We start from the raw sequence: 26450 nt of genomic DNA, 5'->3' as shown, positions 1-26450 counted from the left end.
TCTGTAATAAACTCTCTTTTCCAAAGATGAGTGATTCCTCAACCAGATACAGGGCTCGCAAAATCGCTAGTGATTTTTCCAGTCGGGCTACCAAAATCTCTCTGCCCTGCCCGTCGGCCTATCGTAGGAAGGAAAAATCTATGTCAATGCTTTTGCATTCTTTCAGAAATGTAGCTGGGTAATTATGTCATTGGCATCGGTGAGCCACTGTCAATGTGACATATTGAAATCGCGTTTGAATTTGCGCTTGTTCTTTGCTTTCACTTTGCAATCGCGTGAACTGTGTATAGAGAGCGACAGTACTGATCGGTGAGTGATGATAATTTGTGCACCAATTCCTCTGACATCGTCTTATCAATCATTAGCTTACTATGCAAACATGACAAGTGAAATCTCCCACAGCAAGCTTAAACATGTGAGAGGTTGATCGCGCAGAGAATCGCTGAGCGTTATGTGAGTGCCTGTGTAAAAGCAGCAGGATATATATTTTAGTTCTGCTGAGCCAAATAAGACAGGTCAGGGTGAAGAAGTGACCGCCAAAGAAAAGCTTACCACAAAACGGAAAAGTTATGACAAATCAGACTATAAGGCAAAAAGAAAGAGCAGCTTTATGGTTTCATGGACAAAAGAATTTCTGTGGCTCAATATGACGAGCTAAATAACCAGGGGTGCACATAAGTGGTCCGCAGGTGCGCATTCGCTGTCAAAATAAAAAACGTGCACAAGATAAGAAGTTGCAATGCGTGTTTGCGTACATAAGATTTTCTGGAGGAGGACAGACATTTGTTTAGAAGTCTTAAAGATATCGAAGAAGCTCCTTTAAGCAATTACTGTGATGTACCTCCGCCTCCAAAGAAATGTCAGAAGGAGTCCGAACCACAAAAGAGGCGCGTATTCTCAGAAAAGTGGTTGCAGGAGGTGAGCTGGCTTCAAACAAATGATGACCGCACAGAGATATGGTGCAGAATGTGCCGTGAAAATTTAATAAATGACAAATTAAAAAGGCATGAACTTTTTTTTTTGTATCGAAAAAATATCGAACCGTGACACCAAAGTATCGAACTGAACCGAACCGTGAATTTTCACACGTATGTGTATATATAGGTATATGTATATATATATGTATGTGTGTGTGTGTGTATATGTATATGAAAGAATATGATTTTGTTTCTTGCAACTTCTTGCAGAGAACAGAGTCAAGGTGGCCAGGGTACCAGCTTGGTCAACCCTGAAAGACCATCCCTTCAGTAAGAAATGACCAGGTGAAAAAGTCATAAACTAAACACTCTGCATGAGCATGGAATTTAGGATGCAACTTTATATCTTACCTGCTCTACACTCAGGGCTTGAATTACAACAACAGTCAATCACATAAAAAAATACTTTTGGTAGTTCTGAGTCTGTCAAGGATCTGGCTCGGTTCGACCCAGTATTTTGAGTTCTGATGTTTTGGTTTATTTTTGAATGTTTGTGTTTTTCGGGTGCTATTATTATTGTTATTATTATTATTATTATTATATTTCCATGTTTCTGTGTTTACTGCAGTGTTAGTGCTGTGTTGACTTTGTATAAACAAACTAAAAAAGCAATTCATAATAGTCGCTTTTAAATAATTTTGTTAAAATCTTTGTGACAGGTCTTTTCCTGGTATTTTCTCAAGAGGAAAGGGAAAAAGGCGATTCCCTGCTACATCTCTGGTGCCTGCTAAGAAGCCTAAACCTCTTGAAGTGGTATTTTATTTGCTCCCAAAACAAATGGAGAAGACCCCAACAGAACATGAAAAATATATCCACACACAGGCAGGGATGGGTCAAAGAACAGCACATCTTGATGAGAGCACAACACATGAAGAGGTATAAACTTATTCTTTTTATTCACTGATCAAAACTGAGAAGTTTTTGCTTAATAAAAGTGTTATTGAAGGTGACCATCACTGCAAGTCACAGGTGGCATTTACAAAAAATAATATGAATATTGGATATTCATCATTAATCATGAAAATGGAACTGTAAAGTTTGGATTGAAAAAGATTTTTTTTATTATATCCAGTTTGCACTGTAAATGCATGGTTCTTTTACCGTTTCTTAGTTTATACAGGGGTATAATTAATGTTAAATATGTAATTTCTTTAGACTCAGAGATTGTATTTGTATTATTGCTTTCAGTTAAGGGATGCCCTGAATGATTTGTTTCCCAAACTGAAGGAGGTAACAGGTGGCTGGCTGCTGTTCAAACCTGGGGGTGTGTATGAATTCTGCACTATGTAATTAAACTAGAAACTGATGCTGCTGTTTAATCAGTACTTTTAGGACTGTTTCACCGCATGTTGTGAATTCCTAATTCTGAGTAGTTTTGAAGATACTTTTTTTTTTTTACTTTTCTTGAGGCATTGGATATATTTCATGATCAGAATAATCTGCTGCAATTTGCTTTTATACAGGTGGTTGGGGAAGCCGAAAACTCTCTCTGGTTCCTCCAGCTGATATTGGCTATACAGGGACAATCCTAAAGGTTGCCAGTCGTGGGGGTAAAAACGTATATATTGCTCCTATTCAAGAGGAACTTAGCAATGACCCTGTACCACTAAGCGATGAGTCCTTCAGATGCATGCCAAAAGCAAAATGCCAGAAGTGTGGCATAGGTGTTCCACTGCAACTTCTGTAAGAACACCTAAAATCCTGTCCTCCTTTGGAAACCCCCAGTGAAAGTACTGTGGTGAATTTAGATGGTGATGAACCTACAGAAAAGAAATGTAGGTTTTTTGACAATTTCATACTAACATATTACCCAAAAGCATAAAGTGTTAAGAGCTAGCTAGAAGGAAAAATTAAATGTTATAAAAATAAACTTTGTCCTTTCAAATTTATTGCACAACAGCACCACTGCAGCAGTGTCCTGTCTGCACAGATATGTTTCCCTCTGACTTCATTGAGCTGCATGCTTCTTCATGTGGAGAAAGGTATTTAGCAAGAAAAATTTCAATTTTTATTGTCATTGGATTTAAGCCTTGACTGAAATTTAACAACATATTTTGATAGTAGCTCACGAAATGAAAAGGGGCATGAAGATACAGTAATTGAGGAAGGGCTAGCAGATATGCCAGGACCATCTGGAACTACTTGTGAAATCAGGGATGGTAGGTCAATCATTTAGTCACAGGTTATTTAAGGAAGGTGTTGATTAGTAACAATCAACAGCTAATGTGAACAAATCCCAGAAATCAAACCATTAGTTTGTATCCATTCAAATGGATCCATTCTTATTTTTGATAGCCTCATATTCAAACTACTTTAGACAATCCTTCAAAGGATAAAACATAATCTTTTTATAATAGTATCTAGATAGAAGTTGATATACAGACTATATCGAATTCTAATCCAATTCTAACCACTTCTATTTTCTTTTAGGCTGGTTAACTGTTTTGGACTCTTCAAAGGCCATATATGAATGTGCAAAGAATGCTTTGGACATGCATGAAATGGAGAGCCCATTACGTCTCACAATGGACATCAGACAAACTGTAGCTGATCAGGACATGGCCCTCATCTCATTCTACAAGAGACCCAAAATTGAATGGGCACGTTCTTTGGAGTGCAGGCTTGAGGGTAAATTTGCTGAAAATGATACATAAATATATCTTGAAATAAATATTTGTATTCATTATTTTATTTTGGTGATCTAACAGGGGATACAGCTATCGGACAAGGAGTAATACGTTTTTTCTTATCAACATGCATGGAGAAGCTGATGTCTGGTTTTTGCATCAATTTTGGTTAGTTTGTTTTTGGTTGACCATACCTATGTTTGATGATCATTATATTGTATAACTTTTCATAACTTAATTGTCTGTTTATTTTGTGAAAACCTCTGTATTGTGTGGAATTTAATTTTTTTTCCCTTTCTTTTCATTTATCTCATAGCAAACGCTAATGTTACTCCACTTACATACCATCAGCATCTCACTTTCTTGTGGAGAGTGATATGTTCCTTATGGCAGGGAGGATGGTAGGACACTCCTTTCTTCATGGAGGCCCATGCCTATCTGGACTTACAGTGGGGCAAAAAAGTATTTAGTCAGCCACCGATTGTGCAAGTTCCCCCACTTAAAATGATGACAGAGGTCAGTAATTTGCACCAGAGGTACACTTCAACTGTGAGAGACAGAATGTGAAAAAAAAATCCATGAATTCACATGGTAGGATTTGTAAAGAATTTATTCGTAAATCAGGGTGGAAAATAAGTATTTGGTCACCTCAACAAGGAAAATCCCTGGCTCTCACAGACCTGTAACGTCTTCTGTAAGAAGCTTTTCTGTCCCCCACTCGTTACCTGTATGAATGGCACCTGTTTGACCTCATCATCTGTATAAAAGACACCTGTCCACAGCCTCAACCAGTCAGACTCCAAACTCCGCCATGGCCAAGACCAAAGAGCTTTCGAAGGACACCAGGAAAAGAATTGTAGACCTGCACCAGACTGGGAAGAGTGAATCTACAATAGGCAAGCAGCTTGGTGTGAAAAAATCAACTGTGGGAGCAATCATCAGAAAATGGAAGACATACAAGACCACTGATAATCTCCCTCGATCTGGGACTCCACGCAAGATCTCATCCCGTGGGGTCAAAATGATCATGAGAACGGTGAGCAAAGATCCCAGAACCACACGGGGGGACCTGGTGAATGACCTGCAGAGAGCTGGGACCAAAGTAACAAAGGTCACCATCAGTAACACACTACAACGGCAGGGAATCAAATCCCGCAGTGCCAGACGTGTTCCGCTGCTGAAGCCAGTGCATGTCCAGGCCCATCTGAAGTTTGCCAGAGAGCACATGGATGATACAGCAGAGGATTGGGAGAATGTCATGTGGTCAGATGAAACCAAAGTAGAACTTTTTGGTATAAACTCAACTCGTCGTGTTTGGAGGAAGAAGAATACTGAGTTGCATCCCAAGAACACCATACCTACTGTGAAGCATGAGGGTGGAAACATCATGCTATGGGGCTGTTTTTTCTGCCAAGGGGACAGGACGACTGATCCGTGTTAAGGACAGAATGAATGGGGCCAAGTATCGTGAGATTTTGAGCCAAAACCTCCTTCCATCAGTGAGAACTTTGAAGATGAAACGAGGCTGGGTCTTCCAACATGACAATGATCCAAAACACACCGCCCGGGCAACAAAGGAGTTGCTCCGTAAGAAGCATTTGAAAGTCCTGGAGTGGCCTAGCCAGTCTCCAGACCTCAACCCCATAGAAAATCTGTGGCGGGAGTTGAAAGTCCGTGTTGCTCGGCGACAGCCCCAAAACATCACTGCTCTTGAGAAGATCTGCATGGAGGAATGGGCCAAAATACCAGCTACTGTGTGTGCAAACCTGGTAAAGACCTATAGTAAACGTTTGACCTCTGTTATTGCCAACAAAGGTTATGTTACAAAGTATTGAGGTGTATTTTTGTTATTGACCAAATACTTATTTTCCACCCTGATTTACGAATAAATTCTTTACAAATCCTACCATGTGAATTCATGGATTTTTTTTTCACATTCTGTCTCTCACAGTTGAAGTGTACCTCTGGTGCAAATTACTGACCTCTGTCATCATTTTAAGTGGGGGAACTTGCACAATCGGTGGCTGACTAAATACTTTTTTGCCCCACTGTAGCCCAGCCGTTGTGCATGTCCTACTTGGTGGTAGTCCTGAAACTGCCACAGTTACACCCGAGGACTGTCCAGATCTAGACCTGAGAGGGACAATTCAGCTTGTAGGTTTTTATGTTTAAATGAGGGAACGTTTATACATTGCCCCTTGTGAGTGACATGTCTAACCTAGACTAATCCTTTAAAATTGTTCTAGATCAAAAACTCTGCCATTGAGACATGGTCTGAGACTTTAAACTTGTCTTTTGTTAAAAAAAATTTATGTATGAGGAATTAGGAATTTATAGTTCTTGTTTCTGTCTGAATTACTGTCTTATGGGTTACAGCTTGAAGGGCAATCCAAGCTGTCGGATGAAGAGAGAAAACGTGTTCAGGATCTGGCATATGCATGGGACCTCCCCCCCTTGACAGAGAACAACAGGAGATGGCTGTTTGAGAAATTATTACTCCATTCTGTGAGTGAATTGAAAAGTAAGTAAAATATTTCCGTGTTACTGTTTAGTTAACTTTTTTCCTTAGGTCATTGGAAAAGTGACGAGGTCAATAAAACAGCTGAGAAGGGGACTTAAAGAAACCCCTATGTGGACCCTGCTGACCCAGCGACCTGACACGGTGCCCTTACTCTTTCCACAAGAGTTGGCTGCTGTGAATCCTGAGGTGCTCCTTTTGTGCTCCTAAAATACTGTATTCATTAATAACATTTTACTGTGTTGTAGAAAATGTAGTCCAAAGCAAACTATGAAGACTTGAGTCATTCTACAAAGTGAAAAAATTGAAATTTTAATTTGGCACTTACCAAGAATTATGTATCAAATAATAAACTTACCATAAAAAAAACCTGTATTCATTTTTACAAATAAAATGCACAAATACTAAAAATGAGCATATTCTTGTGGACACAACTTGTGGACCATACATCTTTACTGCAGTTTTTCTTTATAGTCTTGTAAAAATAAAACCGCTCGAAAAGCCTGATTTACATATAGGAAACGATTTTGTAGATCTGAAGAGAGATGTAGATATAATAAACAGACATAATGACTAAAATACATTAGTAATTCTTTGGTAATACACATTTTCTAATTATAGATTTAGCCATTAATGTTGTTCTATTTTCATTTTTTGTTTGAGACAGTTTCTTCTTTTAAAATACAGTCAAAACTATGTAGAGGTTTGGGGATCCAAGTGAACACAAAAAGCACAAAACATGGATTATTATAGAAATTTATTCAAGGAATCAAGTCATGGACCATAAGGCTAAGTGGGTGATAGTGAGCTAAGAACAGGTGTGACTAATTAGATAAAATACAGCTATAGGGAAGGGAACTACCCAAAACAAGAAGAGACAAAATCCATGGAAATCTGAAGAATTCAGAACTATAAACATGACCTGAACCCAATAGTACCTGGAATTAAAACCAAAAACATGCTAAAATAAAATCGGGTATTAGGGGCACAGTGGGCTAAGAACTAAGAGTCGCCAAGTAAAAATGAATTACAAATAATTAAACTGAGAGACAACTGTTACTACTTTATTTCAGTTACGTTATGTTGAGCAAGACATTATTTTGTTTCACAATGTGCAGCAGTATTTTTGAAGGGTATACTTTATGTTCTGTTACAGGTCCTTCTTCAGCGGATTGTGTGGCCTGAAGATGAAGATGACTGTCCTCTTCCAACTAAATGCAGAATCACAGGCTACATGAGGCATTTTATTCTAAATGGTAGGTTTGCCATTTTGCAGGAGGGGAATACCAATATTATTGCAATGTTAAAAATATATTTTGTTTGGATTTCTTCTAGGTTGTTAAACCTCATATTTATTTCAAAGCTCAATGCTTAACTATACACTTTCTTTTTCTTCACAGCAACACCAAGTGAGCTGACAAATCTCCTAAAATTCTGGACTGGATGGGAGATTGTGCCAAAAAGTCTCACGGTGGAGCTAGTAGATGGCAGACATCCAACTGCTGCCACCTGCTATGAGACCTTGCACATTCCATACCACTACAAGGACTATTTAACTTTTAAGGAAGACCTGATTGCCTGCTCTGAAACCTGCCACTCAGGGTTTGGACTCATTTAAGTGAATCATTGCCATAATGCAAGGTAGTGGTGTACAAGTCTCTGTTTAAGATTTGGAATATAAATGTTCACATCTACTGGGCCTCTCTGATGCCATTTACTCTGTGCAGGCAACATTGGTTCTTCTTCAGTTCTCAGTTGAAAATCCCTTTAAGTAGTTTTTAAAACTGTCTTGAAAGTTTACCTTGTCACTGACATCTTACATGCATCTTGATCAAAATAAAAGGACAAGATTGACTTACTGTGCTGTTTTAATTTTGAAACATTCCTATCATCAGCCTTCAGTCAAATATTGCTTTACAACATAACATTCAAACTGACAAGCAGTTTCCATTTAGTTTTCTGAGTGAATCAATATTTTTCCCTCTAATAGTTCCCTCTCTCCTAATTCTTCAGTATTTACATTACGAAGCTTTACTAAAAATTGTTACTTATAGCGAAGTTTATAGTTTGAAACAGTTGGTGAACCCTGTGGAATCTCATAGATTTCAGCACAATTTGAAGATCAGATCCCATTTCATGACCAAAGTCACAACAATAATCAGAACTGCTTATACACAATTATGTTAATGAAAACACCATGAAAATTCTTTGAGTTGGTTTAGTTTAAGCAGACTGATTGTACAGATGTCCGTGATGAAGATCAGATTACATTTCATGACCAAATTGTGCAGAAATCCATGAAATTCAACAAGATTCACAAACTTGACAAAACTGAACAGCCATAATGTAGATGTCCGCACCAAAGTACTGGGATGCCGCTCTTGGATTAACAACGCCCTGTAAAGTTGTCATTTGTTCTTCTGTCAATGGACAGTCAGTGTTCGGAACAACAATGCTTGAATGGTTATGGCAAGATAGGCCACTGTCCTCCCAGTCAATGTCTGGAATCTGGAAGCCCTGCAACGAACAAGCAAAATTAGGAAAGAATAATTGTATATAGGAATCAATGAGTACTAAAAATGTGCACCTTTACCGGTGTGTTTTCTGGAACAGGAACAGGGTGATATCTGTGACCCAACTGCCACAGCTGGTTGGGACTCATGTTGTTTTCTGTTCGCAGTGGATGGTTGTCCCATCCACTGCAAAATGTATTCAAATCATCCTCCAGTCGAGGAAGAAAGACGTAATGGCAGCAAAAGAGGTGTGCAGCATTTGAAATGTCAAGAAGGCCCTCTTCCTCAAGGTTGTGAAGAACATCGTAGTAAATGCATGTAACGGCCACCCAGAGGTCTCTCCACAGTCGCTCTATTCTGAAATAATATATAAAAAATATTTAATTAGGTATGGCTTTTCTTGGTGTGTATGAGAAATTCCCTGCTTGTTTCTAACCCTACATGAAATGTGTGCATGACAACAGTAATAATACATTATCAGGGCATGTAGGAAGGACCCAGGCATATCACTTAAAAGGTGCCAAAAGGGTTCTGATGATCAGTGGCAACATGAGATGACAACCAGACCATTAACACAGAATGAACATTCATGGAAGGAAGGAACAGACTGGAAAAGGTGCGTGAATAACTAAAAAATAGGGCACATTCCTGAAGGCTCTTTGGGGTTTGTAGGACCTGTCCAACATTTTCTTCCTTGATGGGTAAATAATGGAAATTGAAAGAAAAAACAACAACAAAAATCGCCAAAAAAAAAGAAGCAACACCTGACACATATCAGACAGTATATCCTGCTGGATAGGGCACTGTTCTCTAAAGACATTTTACTATAAAACTTTTTTATAAAACTATACCCTTTAAATGTATTTTTAAATAATGGAAATAAAGCTGCAACACCTTCCATCTTATGTCAGAAACATTTGAGGTTCACAGTATTTTATGAGAACAAACCTTTGATTGTGCACACTCTTTCCTGAAATGAAACTGCCTCTTCCTGTGCCACGAACAGTAAACATCAGCTGTGCAACCTCCACATTTTCCCCTCCGTGGTCTCCACGAACCCTGAAAACAAAGAAAAGTACCCCAAAACATTCAAAGCTTTAAACAAACTTAGATCTGATAATAAAGAACAGCATATGCCTTAAGCAAAGTTTAAAAAAAAAAAATGTAAAAGAATCCTTAAAATCTTTCATTGCTACTGCTCTGGAATGCATCAAAAAAATTGTCTCATGAATGCACTTTCCAGCATGTGTCAGTATGAAGTTTAATTTAACACAGCTGTTAAAACATTTTTCAGGATTTAACAGGGTAGCAATAATTACTTAGATTTATTGAATTTGTTGGAAATTACGCAAGTGCCATCTTGTATCATTATGATCTGTGTAAAGAGACAATTTTAAGAATATTTTTGCAAAAATATTTACATCAAATTAAACAAATAAGTAGTTTATGGCATTTAAAAGTGGTTACCTACAATTCTAAAATGATAATACTAATTCTTATTGATGATGATGATATTGAATTTGAAATCATGGTGTAACACTGAACCCGACATCATAAAATGATTACCCTTGTAATGTCAGGGAGTTACAACCAAGGAGGGAAAATATTACTATCTCACCCCTTGTATCCAATTACATAAGTGCACTGCTTGGTAAAGGTGTTGAATTAATTTTTTTATTCTTAAATATCCCCAAGTCACCATAACAAACATTTGAAATTAGAGATATATATATATTGAGGAAAGTTAGAATCATCTTAAACAACTTTTAATGAAATATCCAAAGGTAGTCTTACAAAAGGTATGTAAGAAAATACCTAACCCTGAATAAAATGCATCACTTATTACCTGAGAGGAAAACCAAACTTCTCGACTGATTTTTGGAAGAATGCCAGTGTTGTTGATGCCAGATTGTTGGAAGCAGCACCGAGATGCATAATCTTTAGAGGAAAAAGAACAATGAGCAACTTCCATGTAAATATTGCATTTGATTTACTTACTAAACTAAACTTACCTAACGAGAAAAGCCATCAATACCTCCAAAGATCACAATGTTATAGCTGAATGGGGAAAACAAAATATTTTTTATCTATTTTTGAATTATCACTTTGAAGTGTTTAAATGTAAGCAATGCAAGATGTAATTTATGTCTGTCCAGATGCAAGTATAGTAACGAGTAAGATAACAAAATACAGTTCTGAACATTTGCAGCTGAAAAAATTCTCAGGAATATCTTTCACTTCAAAAGATCAAATAATTTACCGTATCAGTTTGTGATTTGTGTCAATATGCATTAGAGACTGTGGTCCTGGGACGGAATAAGCACGTCGAGCAATGCATCCCAAGGAAACCATCCTTGACACAACACCAGCTGTGTCAACACGGTGCATAGAACTTCGAACCCTTTGGTACTGGACTCTGTGTCCTCTGGCCTGAAGAAGTGCTTTCACCATCCGGTATCCAGCGTGAGGCTGCCTGGATTTTATGTCTGTAATGCATTGGTCCAACTCTTCATCTGACAGGCTGCTATAGAGTGCTTTGACTGAAAGATTAAACTCATTCATGCGTCGGAATATTGTGCTTCTAGACATTCCCAAAATTTTAGCAATGGCTGGGATGGACAAGTTCAGTTCCAGAAGGCTGTTAAGATGATAGGGGGAAAGAGCCATTCTTAGCCAGTAGGTCCCCACTCAAACTGAATGACAGCACTATGTAGATTCATTTTATCCTTTTCTCTGTTTATCAGAGTATGTAAACTACATAATGCATCTAAGAGGACAGGGCAAACCTCAACTTGACTGGACAAAGCTTGTAGAAAAACTAGTTCCTGGGTGCAAATGAAATCTAAAAAGTCCAGATCCAGGGGAAGATGTTCAAGACAATGTTCTAAACGTGAACGCAGTCTCCGAAGAATATGATGTAGGAGAAGATCCTAACAGAGAGGAAAAAGTAGAATTATTTTTGTAATTTTTAAATCAACAACAAAAAGTGAGTTAAAAACACAATGTTAGTTACGTTAAATGAATATTCTTAGGCTATAAGATTCCAATGTTTATTTTATCATATTTCCTTATGGTTCTTTCAAAAAAGTTTATTTTGTAATTTATACCATTTGTTGCAGTATTTTGATTTTCTGGTTTTCTTACATCTTTTGTTTTAATAGCACAGTATATTTAAAAATTGAGCTCGCAAGAGAAAAAGCTTTATTTTTTATTTTATCTTTTTTATTTAAATGTTTTTGAGAACAAAGCCAAACCAAAACTTACTGAAGAAAGCTGGAACTGATTCTTGAGTTCAGTGTTCCCAAGGAATGCTCTGAATGGATGAAAAAAAAATGAAAACAGATTGCCTGGCAGTGTGTTTCATTTATGAAAAGGTCAGAAAATTAAATTTGATATTGTCAAGTTTTAATATTTCTAATGTTTGCATTGTTTTCTTCACTGTCTGGTCTGCCTCTGTCTCACCTGTATGGATGCATTTACACCTAAATTTCCCCAACAAAGGATGTTTTAATTCACGACTATTCCAGTGAAACACGAGTCTCCCATCTTCCTGCTACCGGTCTCGAGTTTTTGTTCACCAAAGCACACACCAACTTCATACTGACGGACAGGTCACTGCCCTTTTGCCGCCTTGTCTGACCGTGTTTTGTGGCTTTGGTTCACTTCACCTCACTCTTCCCCTTTCTTGTCATTAAATCAGGCCATTCTGCAACCATGACAGCCATTCACTCTATGGCTTTATTCATGGTGTATTTTACCCCTTCACCAACTGCCGTTCTCGTTTCCAACATTATATTTGCAGTCTTCGTCTATCTATCAATATCTGCGGAGTATTTTTTTTTTTTAACGAGTATCCTATTTTCTAAAGCACAGCATGTAAAGGGTAGCTCGGTTAGCAAGATGCTAGCATGTAGCGCTTAGTGAGACATGCCTCAGACGAGTTGAGCAAAGACCCCGTCTGTGTACTTCCTACGTGAGCAACAGATTTAAATAAAATCAACGTTTCAAAAGACAAACTTGAAGATAAAAAACAATATACTTACCGGAGAACCGCCAGGGTTTGCCGCTGCCATCTTAGCTCTCCTAAATTCAAAACTGCCTCTGCAGACAGGCAGGGGAGGCGTGGAAATTGTCTTTGAGTTAGTCAAACGTTTTCCTTAGTTCGAGTAGATGATAAAATAAAATGAAAATAAATGGGATTTTAAGTAGGCCTAGGCATTCTGTAATGATCTCTATTTAGGAGAAAAACTTAATCACTCACCTTTAAACAGCTCTCTTTTAGGAGACACTGGCTAACGGCTGGCTAACGGTGTCATGTGATCAAGCAGCGTAATTTAATTGGCTGAGAGCCGCTCGACTCGCTCTGGTGCTGATTGCTCTGGCTTGGGTCAAAAGTTCATCACTTTTGCAGTTGAATTTTTGCAGGGAAATTTGGAGGATAAAAATTCAGTGTTATAGATTCAATGTCTAAAAATACTTGAATTCTGATGATACTATATTTCTTCCATACAAAGAGCTTAGTATATTTGTGTGTGTGTGTCTGGCAGGAAGTGAACAAGCTTGCATGCCCATAAAAGGAAACTGGCTGATGTGTGGAGTGTGCAACTAGAGAGAGAGAGAGAGACGTGTTAAAAAATCTAGGTAGAGGAAGAGGATGAATTTGTTAAGAAATTGTAATGAAAATGATATTAATTAAATGTTTTAGTGTGTTAACACAGGTGGACTCTTCTCAACTTGAAAACATGAGTACAACGGCAAAATGATAGATTAACAGAATTGGGATGGAAAACAGGCCAGGCTTTGGCTTAAAATTTGACAGCTTCACCTCTCATTCTGTCCTTATCCCGAGAAGAAGCTTAAAGGACAGTCAATCTCCTGATGAAGACAGAAGACAGACAGAACACCGTGGACTTGAAGAATTAACAGCAGGCAAAAGACAGTGCAACCGAACTATAACACTGAAGACTCCAGCAGCAGCATGTAAGAAAACACTTGATGGAACATGCACCCTGAATTACAAGCTGGGAAGTTGAACAGGGAGATGACGATGTGAAAGCACTGGACAGCACTGGACACTGAGTTTCATATTTGCCATGCTGGGTGTAATCCTCGAAGAAAAGACTGAAACAATCAAGAGAGAAGGAATGACATACTTAAAGCTTGAAGTTGAGGAATAACTCAGGGAGTTCCATGACAATAGAGTGATTTTTGTGAAAAGGAAAAAGGACCACATTTTTTAATAATGTGGTAATGTTTTAAATATGCATTTCTCTTGTCAAGGCAACTTATTCTGAGGGGAGAGAGTATGCAAATTAGTTGAATGTGTGGCAACAAAAAATAAGAACTGAAGCTTCCTGTCTGGCTGTGAATGAAAATTTAGAATTTAGTGATGATAGATTGTTATAAACTGTGTAGAAAGGGCTTAATGGGAATATTAATGTTGTGCAAACTGTGTGGCTTTTAACAAGATTTTCTGTGTATTTAGCAGGTGAAATTATGTCAGTTGACCTCAGAGTCTCAGGACGCTGAAGAACCTGAGGCCACTGAGATATGATGTGGGGAAAATGAACAGAGGGAGTGATTTTAAGTCTGATTTCAGAGTATGTAAGTATTAATTAAGCCAAGAGTAGGACAAAACTTTTGTGGCCCTGAAGTTCTAATCCCCACAACATACTGATAGATTAATAAGCAAAACATTTCTGTGATTAAGATTTTTGGGGTTGCTGTTTTAGTGATGGGTTGATTCTGTCCGTTTCAATTGACCCTGTGCACGAGAAAATGCTAACTTCCTGGTTTGAGACCGGATGTGGGGTTGTACATTTCCGGTAGCTTTACTTTGCGGTCAATCGCTACTGCGAAGATATACTCCAAAATCATGTCCAAAACTCGAAAACGGAAAGATCGCGTTAAGTTACAAAGAGCAGAAGGTGGGAACACTCACCACTCTTGTGTCATAAAAAATCTAATGATCAATTTTGACGTTTAAAGAGTTTAGATCGATCTGTTGTTTACATCACTCAACACAAGCAGAACTGCATCACTGCAGCAGAAGACACATCGTCCACATTCAGAAGCACATCTCTGTATAGTGACTGGTCTTATGATTTAAACAGGCAAATGTTCAGCATTCAAACTACAGGTGAAGAATAGTCAAACCAGATGTTTCCCCCGTTATGTCGATATCAGTTAGTCAAGTACACACCTACACAGCATGTTAACAAACCGTGAAAAAAGCCACACAAAAAATGAATGATTGCTGGTAAGGGTTTCTATACATTAGTATTTACGAAGGGTATGTTGTGACTTACCTTCAAAATTACAGTGGTCCCTCGCTAATAACGCGGTTCACCTTTCACCTCGCTGTTTCGCAGATTTTTCAGTGCAAGTTTGCATGCTTTTTTTTACATCACATTGTGTCCTGATCGCTGCAGACGATCTCCTCCGTGACATCTCTCCTGTACAGTACAGAATCACTGCATCGATCGCTAGCAGTGTGACTCTGAAGAGCAGTACTGTATGTCCACGGTGTCCACGAAACGTTTTGCACCGTCAAAAAATAAAATTGGCAACTTGATTTCACCTATTGCTGGTTATTTTTAGAACATAACACCCGCATAAACGAGGGACAGCTGAGAAATATAACATTTGAATCCCTTTTCTATTTTGCTCTGAGGCGCGGGGGTAAAATATCGACAAGTTGATGAACATCGTTTACAGATATATTGGGTAAATGCCCGAGACATCTATAGAAATGTAAATCGCAGCTTGATTCATTCATTTGCTTAACTTGTTTTGGACCGTAAACAAGGCGCGACTAGGACACCGGAAACAAAGCTCCCCACAGGAGTTTCCGCACCGGAAGTAGCATATGCTAACGTGCACATAGTCAATACTGACAGGTCACCAGTCTATCACAGAGAGCCAGACAACCATTTGCCCTCATGTTCACAGATATTTTAGAAACACCAATTAACTTAACCCTAATTACTGCATGACTTTAACTGTGGCAGGAAACCAGAGTACCCAGAGAGAACCCACTGCAAACTTGGCCAGATTGCAGATTTGAACCCAAGACCTTCTTGCTGCGAGGCAACAGTGCTAACCACTGTGCCACCGAGCTGTCAGTCTAGACTTCAAAAAAATGGGGAAACTATGATTACAAGGTTTTATATAGAATTTTAAAAACCACAATAAATAGCTGAGGCATATACGTAGTGTATGTATGGTTGTCTGTCTCTTCTAACCCCAGTGATTTTCCTGTGGTTTGAACTCTTGTGTGATCTTGTGAATTTTGTGAATCCAGGCAACTAACCACTCTTACTAGATTGTATCATGTCATCTCAACAAGAATAAATTAAGTTGCTGGATTTCATGCAGATCCTACATGATTTAATTATGTTCACCACAGAAACATGAAATTATTTTGTTCACATTACAAGTTTGAATTTTGTAAATTTAACAACCACCCAATTTCATTTTTTTGAGTGCAGGGATAGACCCAAGTGTGCTTCAGCTTGAGGTCACAAACAGATGGCCCAGCATGTTTTATTACAGATTACCCTGATTTAATTTTTTAATACAAACTCACACAAGTGACACAAAAAGAGGAAAGAAAAAAATTAATTCGAACAAATTAAACTCTCTGGTCTTTCTTAAATGGTCGAACATTCTCCTTCAGAATGTTTTGGAAGGCAGCAGAATTCATGGTTCCACTTACCACAGCAGCTAGGTCCTGAGACAGCAAAGCAGCCCCAGACCATCACTCTACTACCACCATATTTCACTGTTGGTGTGATCTGCCTTTTCTGGAATGCATAAAACATGCGTTAGTTTTATGGCACATGTAACGAGATTCAAACTTTCCACAAAGTTCAACTTCTGTCTCACGAGTCCACAGAGTATATTCACAGGTGTTTTGGGAGACGAGTCTTTAGCCCCTTTTCCATTAGTACCCACTCGGATCGAGTCGCCACATATTGACATGATTCAACTCGGATTGACAGGTATTCCGTTACAATCCAGTACTATCTAACGTGCGTGGTTGTCATCATAGCAATGCATCTTAGTGTCCTGCGATGTAATTAATATGCGACACATATCCGCACGCCCTTGTGCTTTACGCTGGGCAGAGGGGGGAGGGGCGGTAGTTACACTCAGTAGCACAGGAACAGAGCCAGAGGGAGAGAGAGAGAGAAAGAGAGCCAGGGACAACAACGTCACATTAGAAAGGTATAGTAATCATCCACAACTATTTTCGGTTGCAGATGATAAAGGATTCAGAAAGTTTATTCATGCGGGCCCATATGACAGAGAATATGCATCTTCTTTTTGTTTTCATATTTTAATTTATATTTAATTGTGTTGTGGTTTGCAGTGTTTTGTGTTGTTTCACTTTAAATTTGTAAAAGGAAAAAGCTGAAAATTTAAATAGTTAAAATATGAAATGTGAATAGTTGATTTTTGTATTATATGATTTATTTATTACATCTTATGTGGAGTGAATAAATAAAAGTATATTTACGGTGGCCCCTAGAGACAAAGCACATACAAACTTCAAATCACGTACAAACACGTACAAACTCCGAAGCACGTAAAAACTCAGAAGCACGTAAAAACTCAAAACACGTACAAAAGACAACAGAAGTGCTCCAGGATACTGGGCGCAGTGTTGAGCTTTTGTTACCTAGTGGCTACACAAGCCAGCAAGTACCACCGACCGGATTTGGTGTGTGGTAGTAACAGGTAAATGAACTTTTTTTTAAAATTATTTGAATATATATGATTGCCTGTGTATAAATACACAAACAATACACACATGCTTTCAATTGTGTAATTTAAGTGATCTAGTAGCTCTGCTTTGGAAGTTCAGTTCATGCTAGAAATGTGTTTTGGAGTTTGTATGTGTTTTGTCTCTAGGGGCCACCGCATATATTTATATATAAACATATATAAACAAAACCACTTTTTTTACGTTAGTAATTCCTTTTGTGCATAATTTTATATTATTGTTAATAATAAATTAATTAAAGCAACAAAACAACCTGAAGAGCCGGTTCGGAGCCGAAAGAGCCGGCTCTTTTTAGTGAGCCGAACCGAAAGAGCCGGATCTCTAAAAAGAGCCGGAAATCCCATCACTAGTGGCTCTGGGGTCTTCTGTGACCTCTTGGATGAGTCATTGATGCGCTCTTTGAGTAATTTTGGTGGGCCAATCACTCCTGGGAAGCTTCACGACTGTTCCAGGTGTTTGCCATTTGTATATAATGGCTCTGACTGTGGCTCACTGCAGTCCCAAAGCCTTAGAAATGACTTTGTAACCCTGTCCAGACTGATAGACATTAGCGATTTTGTTTCTCAGGTTTTTCTTTAGATCGTGGCATGATGTGTTGCTTTTTAAGCTCTTTTTTTTTTTTTAGCCTGCTTCACTTTGTGAGACAGGTTCTATTTAACTGTTTGATTCAACAGGTCTGCCAGTAATCAGGCCTGAGTGTGTTTAGTAAAACTGAACTCAGCCTTCCAAAAAATTGGCCAATCATAGGTAATTCACGATTTAACAAGAGGGGCAATTTTTTTCACACAGGACCAGGTAGGTAGGTTTGGATAACCTGTCTCCCTTAATCAATGAAATCATCAATTAAAAACTGAATTTTGTATTTTCTTGGGTTGTCTTTGTCTAATGTTAAAATTAGTTTGACGATATGAACAATTTAAGTGTGACAAATTAAAAAAAAACACTAGGAAATTATGAAGGGGACAAACACTTTCACACTACTTTAACATGAAGATAGTTTTTTAACCAAGTAACTACTTAAAGGTACAGTCAGTTAATTATATCTTACAACAAACTGATGTCTTCACCTTCCACTCCTGTGTATTAAAAACTCACAGGAGCGGGCACTGGTTATTGGAAGCTGCTATGTTGCCCCGCCATCTTGAATAAAGTGGCCAAAATGGACATGGCTGTTCTGCTTAATCATGTTTTATGTATGTGGCTGGCGACCACCCACGTATGTTGTAGACTAAAGGCGAAAGAAAAAAGAACTTGTAGGAGTTCACATGCTGTGGAGGCAAATTTTAATTTGTGTCTGCACCTTCAGACTGAAGACACGGAGGATCATACCTATGACTTATCATCTGAGAAGAAGTCCTCTTGAGCAAAAACATGCTTATTTATTCCCAATATTGTTGCAATTATTTATTACACATGGAACCCTCCCGTGTCCGGGTAGGTGACCATAGCTGGATAAACAACAATGGCTGCTAGGATTGTTTGTAATACAGCGGCCCCTGTAATTAGGATTATGTATTTGAATCGGGAAGGGTAAGTAAACAAATCTGAGTTGACTGCAGGCTGCGATAAAAGACATCAAGAGTTTGTACACAGTGTAACTTTAAGAAAAAAAGCCTGACCATCAAATTGGCTGATGATGTTTCATAGTTTTCATGTTTTATGACAGCTGGGATAGGCTCCAGCGCCCCCCGCGACCCTGAAAAGGATAAGCGGAAGCGAATGGATGGATGTTTCATAGGCTTGCTGACTCATACATTTGTATCAGGTGTCAATAAACTGATGATATGGGGCATGTATCTACACTCGGCTTGTGGATTCTGAAGTTACAAGTTACTTTGTATATTCATAAATATGATATCAGCTAACAGGGAATGTGACATTTTGATGGATTTTAACGAACTAATTAAAAGTTTGAGATATATTTTCATTCTTTATTTTCTTACTTAGATTTTTTTTTAACATTTACTGTGTGTGTGTGTGTGTGTGTGTGTGTGAGTGAGAGAGAGAGAGAGAGAGAGAGAGAAGTAAAAAGCATTTATAGAATACAGTACAGTATAAATCTGTGTGTTTATGTGTTTGACATAAAAAAGTTTTTGGAGTGGCCTAGTCAAAGTTCAGACTGATTCGATTGACATGTTTTGGCATGACTGTAAAAATAAAACAATTCTGCAAAGACACGTGGGCCAAAATCCAATCAGAGAGATGTGAAAGACTCATTCACAGTTATTACTTGCAGATTGAAGTTCTTGCTGCTAAGGGTGGCACAACCAGTTATTAGATTTAGAAACCAACAAACAATGCATTCATTTTTATCAGCTCACAAAGTTCTAGTTTTTACTTATTTATTATCATTATTCTCTACCTATTTATTTTGATGACTTCCTAAATAGTTCTGGTCAATAATAGCGACAATAATATATATTCATTCATTGTGATCTCGTTACCTCTCTTAGTTATAAACAGATAACATATACTGAATATGATTATTACACATCACTCTTGATGTTATAACTATTTACTGTCATTGTATTGTAATTGTCATATATGTATCCTGAGGCTGCTGGCATCTCGTGAAATAAACAACTTGAGCTATTTCTTTCACTGCTAACTTTCAGTAATACCTTCTTAAGTTGTCTGCTTGTTTGTGAACTTTTATTCTTTTGTTTTTGACAGCAGGTTGAGAGTTGACAGTCCCATGAGCTCTGTCTCAAACACTACATTTGCAATTACCTACCAAGCAAAAAAAATCAAGTCCTTTAACATTATAAAGTATACTCAACATAAACATATATAATTATAATAATTTTTTTCATATGTAGATATTCATATACTTGTCTCACAAATTGTCATAGACAAACACTTGGTAGCTTTTGAAAAAGACAGAATGGGATTAAAAAAGAGAAGACAGATTGCTAAGCCTGCTGTTTTTTCTTTTTCTGAAGAGAGAATCTGTCAGAAAAAAGAAATGCTGATTCTTTCAGTCTGGGATCAAAGACAAGACAAGGATCTCTCCAACTACTATTATTATTTTCACTTCATAACAGTTCCAGCTGGATTGCGGGCTTCATTCATTTTATTGTTGGTTTGGAAGTACACACTTCTCTACACACAGGAAAGCAGTAAAGATGAATATGATATCTAGGTTCTTCATGAAGATACATACCCTAATACATATATTTGATAGAGAGGAAGACAGACTTACTTAAGACAGAAAACTTGAAAAGGTCAGTCTACAGGATAGCACAGAGACTTTGATCTGACTTTAATGCTGACAGTAAAACATTTTGTCACAGTATTGCTGTAAGCATACAAAGCACACTGAGAAACTGTTTCCACTGCAAATACAGCTTGTATGAGGAAAGTAACATGAACACAACCACATGATTATGGAAGACAGAAGGTTTCTATGGCAACAGGGAGCTCTCCATTGTAGAATCAGATCAGCAGAAGAATTGAAGGAACAGGAGCTGAATAAAGAAAATCAGCTGATGGCTAATTGGTTAATTTCAGGACATTGTCATTCTTGGTGAGCTTTAGACCCATCTAGCAAAGTCTTTCAGCAGATATTTTGAAAGTCTGGCAACAGATTCAGAACACACTGAAGTTTCTGCAGTACTTATTTCGTCTGAGTTTCTGCACAACATTTGTACATAAGCTGCAGTCAGGTTATGAAACAATGGACTATTGCTTATTGGCATTCCAACCCTTCAACAAGGGAGGAAGACAGGAATCGAAAGAGAAAGTGTTCTTAGTTATTTCACAGCTGAAGAAAACACTCAGGATCTCAGAAGAGAAAAATGACTTCATGACCTTTATGCTTGTCTTTTGTTGTGGATTTCTTTCCCACTTGTGATTTTAATGTTTGATATGGTGTTCTTCATATCCCTTTGTAGTTATCTTGAATCATTGTAGTCATTGCCTCCTTTTATTCTAGTCTTTTGTGCTTTTGTGCAGTTGCTCTGTCTCTGTAGCACTTCTTCATCTCTTTGTAGCTGTCACTATCTATGTACTTTTCTTTCCTTTCCTTTTTCCAGTCATATCAATACTTTTACCCCAAAAATAAAAAAAGAATCCTAAATTTCAGCCCCTTTGCATTTCACAAACAAGAAAGCACTAAACACCTGACATCCCAATGGGTTTAAATTGTTCTGATTGCTGTGCTTGGTTTATTTCATTTGCTTGTTTCTTACGCTTCCACGTTACTCTTTATTTTACTTCTATCCTTCACTCCATTTTCTGCAAGTTTTGTGTACCACCTCGCCAATCACACAGTTAACAGTTCCCGCTATCCCATACACAGTTTCAGAACTATGTGGTAAAATGCCAATGTTAATTAGTGCTAGGCTTTCTTTACATAAGCCAGTTTGAGAAGACTTAAAATCCCAGTCGAAGAAATCATGATTTTGGTTATTAACCTTCTTCTTTAATTCTCTGACATATAATTTGATTGTTCGCCTAAACCAGTCAGGATGCTGATGCTGCTAACAAGACAAGACAAGAGTGCTGACAAAAAAACAAACAAAAACCCTCAAACACCTCCCCCAAAATGCAAACCACAAAAAAACTGATTGACCGAGTTTGCAAATATATTTTATGGCACTCTCTAGTGCTGTTTATGTTTCATGGGATAGCGGGACATTAAAACTCAGTTCAGTTCAATTCAGTTTATTTATACAGTGCCAAATCACAACAACAGTCGCCTTTATATTGTAAGGCAGACCCTGTAATAATACAGACAGTGTTCTGTAATAATACTCTTAAATATGGACATCATACATGTGCATCCAAGTTTGACAGCGTCCTCTAAAGAAATCATGAAAAAGGTTTGACCAAATATAAGTGAAATAAATGTAGATTTTATATTACATGTTTTCTGCTTTATTGGCAGCATTGTGAAGACAGACTTGACAGTAAATCAGGACAACACAAAAATCTATTCTATGCAGTTGTATTCTTGTATTCTTACAGTCATACATTGTTTTTCTTAGAAAATATAACGTTTTAACCCTTGCATGCTGTTCAGGTGACATTTGATCTGTTGATATTTTTTGACAGCAGTAAATATCATTCTTTTAGCATGAAAACTTTTTCAAAAGTATGTCAAAATATCTAAATATTTTTAAATTCATTTTAAAATTTAAACCACTGTACAGGAGCTACAAATGCTTTTACCCTGAGGCTGTGCGGATCAGATTTGACCCCCATCTATTGAAATACATTTAGATCCACAAGTGTGGTTAAAATCAAGTGAAATGATGGTTTATGTTTGCTTTATGGGACTGTGAGAGTTCAAGGGAGATCTTGACACAGTCTTGAGAACTGCCCAACCACATTTGCCTAAGTTCCTACACAGACAGAACATTGTTGGTCTTTGAAACATCACGGGGCAATCTCAAAACAGGGAAATAATAAAACAGCATAAAGAGCCCTTCACTTACACGGCCTCAATGGCAACATAGCATTCTGAAAGCCAATATTTCCTGTTGCTTGCATCACACACGAATAGGGATGGGTATCGTTTAGGTTTTATCCGATACCGGTGCCAAACCGGTACTTTTGAAACGGTGCTGGTGCTTAAACGGTGCTCAAACCGGTGCTTAAAGAATGGAGAACACAAAATTGGTCCAAAAACCTCTCATGTTCAGCTGTTTTTTTTGTAAAAAGATAACAATGTTAGCCTTTTCTGCAGCTATGGGGCATATATGGTATCATTTTTGGCTGGAAGCAGTGCTTAAACAAAGGAAAAAACATATACTTTATCCAAAAACCTCTCATGTTTAACTGTTTTCCACTTTTTCTTTGGTCATTTTAGCCTTATTGGCCAGGGAGAAGGGAGCATCTGCCATCAAACAAGAAGACAGCCGCATGTAGCTATGATGATGTTTGCTAGTTCACCTTACATGCATTAATGTAATAACGTGGTTAGCCTACTCAACGTAAATTACACACAAACAACATTAAGCTACTCACACAGAGAAGAACGGCTGCTGCTGCCATCATCATCCGTCATAATTTCTGCTACACTGGCAGGGCTAGGGGCCAGGACTCTACTCTTTGGGTTCTTGGGGGATGTTGCAAACTCCGGGTCCGATAACAGGCACCACACCCGCAGTAGATGTGTGAGGTCTCGCAGCAAGCTAACAAATACGGCGCATTTCTCGGCTTTTAAAAAAACGCTATGCGTCGCCAAGTGTTTCATCGGATTTGAGGTGTTACCTCCTTTGCACAGTATCACAGTATCAGCTTAAAGCACTTGTTGCAGGCTGCTGAGTTTGCATATTTTGCTGTGAAGTACAGCCAGACTTTTGACCGCTTTGCCTTGGGCATTTTTAATCTGTAGCTCTGCTCTAAAAGAACGTACGTACCTGGGCCTGCCTACTATCCTCGGAAACGTAAAATGATTGGCTAGAATCTAAAGTGTATCACGGCTCAAGAAAAAAAACCCACCGAAATAAAGCACCGAAATGTGCGCTGCTTTTCGGTCTGGTTACTACCGTTTATGACAGAGATACCGGTACCCATCCCTACACACAAACAGTGTTGCCAACTCCTCAGTAAGGAAAATCGCTATTGGTTGTCCTAAAAGTCGCTAGAAGTCGCTAAATGACGTCATCACCTAATTTGCATAATTGGTCATGCTAATGTAATTGTAACCTATGCTGCTGGAGAGAGAAATAACATTGTGGACGAGACATAAAGTGAGCAAAAAACGTCTTAAATGCATTTAGAATTTATTTAGAACTACAAATTAAATTTCTTTTAGCAATTATTGTTTTTTGTAATGTCTTTCACATCTTTTTTTAGCGACTTTTTTTAGAAAAAAAAGTCGCTAGGGGGTCTGAAAACTCGCTAAATATAGCGACAAAGTCGCTAAGTTGGCAACACTGCACACAAATGGTTTGCTGCTCCATCGAGCAAAGCACGGTGACAGAGCTCTGTCTGCGGAGCATCTGAATGCTGTGACATACATTCGCGCAGTAGAATCAATTTATTCTAAGCTAACTGAGAGTTAAAACAGAGTCGTTGGAGTTTCGTAAGACTGAACTTCCAGTGAGCATGGGAAACGGGGAAAGTCTCACACAGGCAAGGTTTCCTACCACTGCTGTGAATGCACAGACTAGTTTACAATAAGCAGTTTTTTGTTCTAAGTGTTTATTAACAGTGAATTATTATTGATAATTTTAAAAGGTAGTAATAAGGATTTTTTTTATGATATAGCCATAATAAATTCTTGTGAAGATTATTATTTGTCATTTATGGCCTGTAAATCTCATTAATCTGAGCTTATTTGTCTTGATGTCGAGCTCTAGAAAATAATTAATGAATTTTTTTGATTATAAAAAATAAACAGATTAAATATAAAATACTGTTTATTACAGACTACTATGGGTCAAAATTACCACGAGCATTTGTTTTGAAACAATTAAAAAAATTTCTATCACTTAAAGTAACACCTTTGTTCTCCCTAAGGGACTCTAAAAGTAACAGAATATTTTTCTGGTATTATGTTGTGTACAAGTGAAATTATTCCCAAATTACACTTGCTTCATCTCCAGAACCACAAACCTTCCTTTGTTCTTATCAGGAACACTATCTGCATGTTTTCCAAACCTGCATTTTCCAGCTTTAACTTGTCCTGGCACTTGCCATATGCCATATTTAGACTGCTTGCTTGGTTTATTCTGTTTGAAAAGCAACCAGATGCTCATCCGCTGTGACTTTTGGACTTGGGATATAGATGAGTGGCTTGTTTTTAGTCCTTTATTTATCGAGATTAAAAATCTCATTTCCAAGAGAGACCTGTTCCAAATCACTCTGAACATTGCCAATTTCTCTTGTTGTTGATGGCCTTGTCTTGTATCACAGTTGTTAAAGTGAATCACCCCTAACAACATGTAAAATTTATTGACTCTCTAGACTCTGCATCCCATGAATTGCTGGTAGAATCATTTCTGTATCTGTACACACCACTCAAAATCAGTCTTTCTGGGATACCTCCTTCCAGTTTTCTTTGTAAACCTGTTTACCCTCTAAGGTGGTCACCAACCACTATGGTTTGGTGAACTTTGTCAGGATACGGCATATTTTCTAGGTCCTGATGACATTTTCAGCTTAAAGCCTAACTTTATTCTCAGGTGGGGATAAATTCCAATTCTTTAATTTAATTGTAACAACAGTCTTGCTATCATCCTTATCACAGAATTGCTCCTCATTGGTCGTTTATTGGTCTGTGCCATCCACAGCTTGCTTCCTTCTCTAACCTCCAAAAGTTGATTCTGTTCATCTGGACGTAGCGTTTTGTGAGAGAAATGTTTCGTCACTCATCCAAGTGACTTCATAAGTCTCAGCTGACTGCAGGTTTCCCCTGCAGATTAGATAGATTGTGGAAACCTGCAGTCAGCTGAGACTGAAGAAGTTACTGCTTTTTCAGGTAGTAGTCAGGGTGATTATTAAGACTTTAGCTTCCTCAGTTAGCTCTGTAATAACAAATCATCAGTGTATTCTCTATTGTCTATTTTTCAAAAATCCAGGGTTCTGCTCAGGGGACGCTACAGCATAACTCAAGAGGTTGGCTAGAAAAAGTGAGCTTTCAAGTTCATGAAAATTATGTAGATAAGGAACAGGCTGAGGCAAAAGGCAGAGTAAATTCAAGACCAAAGAAGCAGAAACCAAGCATATGGAACGCCAGGACTGCCATAATGAATTAATTAAATACACCATTAAATAATTAATTAAATGTGGCAATAATTAATTAAAATGGGAAATAATTAATTAATTAAATAGTTATGACACATGTAATTAATTAATTATTGGCACATTTAATTAATTATTTATGTATTTCACATTTTAATTAATTATTGACACATTTAATTAATTATTGACACATTTAATTAATTATTTATTGACACATTTAATTAATTATTTATGTATTTCACATTTTAATTAATTATTGACACATTTAATTAATTATTTAATGATATATTTATTTATTTCATTTTGGCAGTCCTGGCGCCTGGCTCTCATCAT

The 26450-nt window shown here is 37.7% G+C and overlaps 1 long non-coding RNA gene and 1 pseudogene across 4 annotated transcripts; one reads left to right on the top strand and one right to left on the bottom strand.

Moving 5' to 3' along the window:
• Positions 1-1127: 1127 nt before the first annotated feature.
• LOC146494873 (uncharacterized) lies at positions 1128-4863 on the top strand. Of its 3 annotated transcripts, XR_014871696.1 has the most exons (8): positions 1128-1262; positions 1637-1853; positions 2166-2241; positions 2441-2959; positions 3039-3136; positions 3408-3605; positions 3686-3772; positions 3921-4863. It is a non-coding gene; the product is annotated as an uncharacterized LOC146494873 (long non-coding RNA). The 3 variants fall into 3 exon arrangements; XR_014871697.1 differs by having other exon boundaries at positions 1128-1853; positions 3042-3136; XR_014871695.1 differs by having other exon boundaries at positions 1128-1853.
• Positions 4864-8426: 3563 nt separating this feature from the next.
• Positions 8427-24757, bottom strand: LOC146494872 (uncharacterized; annotated as a pseudogene). The gene is made up of 8 exons (XR_014871559.1): positions 23960-24757; positions 12679-12896; positions 10896-11565; positions 10639-10693; positions 10482-10573; positions 9584-9694; positions 8716-8992; positions 8427-8639 (listed from the first exon to the last, which is right to left on the bottom strand). The product of XR_014871559.1 is annotated as an uncharacterized LOC146494872 (transcript).
• Positions 24758-26450: the final 1693 nt, after the last annotated feature.

This window comes from Neolamprologus multifasciatus, chromosome 20 (genome assembly GCF_963576455.1).
Source record: "Neolamprologus multifasciatus chromosome 20, fNeoMul1.2, whole genome shotgun sequence".
Lineage (NCBI taxonomy): Eukaryota > Metazoa > Chordata > Actinopteri > Cichliformes > Cichlidae > Neolamprologus > Neolamprologus multifasciatus.
This window is presented reverse-complemented; position numbering and strand designations above follow the sequence as displayed.